Genomic DNA, 2,077 nt, shown 5'->3' with positions numbered 1-2,077 from the left:
TGCTGCTGCAGCCCCTGTATAACCGCCCTCCCTCCTCCCCAAGTTCCATAGCTTCCTCACCCAGACGCCCAAGAACACGGGGTGGGGGGGAGGCTACAGGGACCCACACACTCAACCCCAGAGGATTGCACAAGCAGCAGAAAGCTGGCATATCCGAAATTTTGATTTCGTTTCTGGACTTATCCTTCCCTCCTCCTCCACCCCCCTAACCCAATTCCCCCCACCTCCCATCTAACTTCTGATTTCTCTCAGTGTTTTGTGCAACAAATAATAAAGAAAGGTTTTTAAACAATTGTGACTTTATTTCCTTTCATATATATAGGGGGTGGGTAACTTTAAGAGAAACAAACACAACTGTCACACCGTACCCTGGCCAGTCATGAAACTGGCTTTCAAAGCTTCTCTGATGTGCAGCACGCCCTGCTGCGCTCTTCTGATCGCCCTGTTGTCTGGCTGTGTGAAATTGGCCGCCAGGCGAGTTGCCTCAACCTCCCACCCTGTCATAAATGTCTCCCCCTTGGTCTCACAGATATTATGGAGCACACAACAAGCAGCAATTACAATTGGAATACTGGTTGTGCTGAGATCTAACCGAGTCAGTAAACTGCGCCAGCGCACTTTCAAACGTCCAAGGGCACATTCTACCACCATTCTGTACTTGCTCAGCCTATAGTTGAACTGCTCCTTACTACTGTCCGGGGTACCTGCATATAGCTTCATGAGCCATGGCATTAAGGGGTAGGCTGGGTCCCCGAGGATAACTATAGGCATTTCAACATCCCCAACAGTAATTTTCTGGTCTGGGAAGTAAGTCCCTTCCTGCAGCTGTTCAAACAGACCAGAGTTCCTGAAGATGTGAGCGTCATGCACCTTTCCTGGCCATCCCATATTGATGTCGGTGAAACATCCCTTGTGATCCACCAGTGCTTGCAGCACCATGGAAAAGTACCCCTTGTGGTTTACGTACTGGCTGCCCCTGTGTTCCAGGGCCAAGATAGGGATATGCATTCCGTCTATCGCCCCGCCGCAGTTAGGGAACCCCAGTGCACTAAAGCCATCCACAGTGGTCTGCACATTTCCCAAAATCACTACCCTTGATAACAGCTGGTCAATGACTGCGTTGGCTACTTGCAGCACAGCAGCCCCCACAGTAGATTTGCCCACTCCAAACTGATTCCTGACTGACTGGTAGCTGTCAGGCATTGCAAGCTTCCACAGGGTTATGGCTACTCGCTTCTCAACTGTGAGGGCTGCTCTCATTCTGGTGTCTTTGTGCTTCAGGGAAGGGGACAGCAAGTCACAAAGTTCCATGAAAGTGGCCCTACGCATATGAAAGTTTTGCAGCCACTAGGAATCATCCCAGACCTGCAACACTATGCGGTCCCACCTGTCTGTGCTTGTTTCCTGGGCCCAGAATCGGCGTTCCATGGTATGAACCTGGCCCAACACCACCATGATCTCCCAATTGCCACATGCCGTGCTTCTAGGAATGTCTGTGTCCATGTCCTCATCAGTATAATCCTCATCAGTATAATCGCACTGTCGTCGCTCCCTCGCCCAATTTTGCAGGTACTGCACATACCGCTGGATAATGCGTGTGCTGCTCGGGTCACGATGGCCGAGCGGAGTTGGCAGTGGAAGCGTTCGATGAGGAAGAGAAAGAATAGGTACTAGAGATTACATAGGAAGATGAGAGGAAATGCAAGGTGGATTCATAGTAGCAGGAGAGCACCAAAAAGGCGCGAAACGATTGTCTGCCGTAGCTTTCACGGAGGGAGGAGCGACTGACGACGCACACCCAGAAACACCCGCGAGAATGTTTTTGCCCCATCATGCACTGGGAGCTTAACCCAGAATTCCAATGGGCGGCAGGGACTGCAGGAACTGTGGGATAGCTACCCTCAGTGCACCGCTCCAACATTCGATGCTAGCCTCGGTACTGTGGACGCACTCCGCCGAATTCACGCGCTTTAGTGGGGACACAGAAGACCGAATGTATAGAATCACTTCCGAAAATTTGAATAAAATAATTCTGAAATAATTTCCTACAGTAGACGTACCCTTAGAATTCACAGAC

This window comes from Chelonia mydas, chromosome 27 (assembly GCF_015237465.2).
Source record: "Chelonia mydas isolate rCheMyd1 chromosome 27, rCheMyd1.pri.v2, whole genome shotgun sequence".
NCBI classification, from domain to species: Eukaryota; Metazoa; Chordata; order Testudines; family Cheloniidae; genus Chelonia; species Chelonia mydas.
This window is presented reverse-complemented; position numbering follows the sequence as displayed.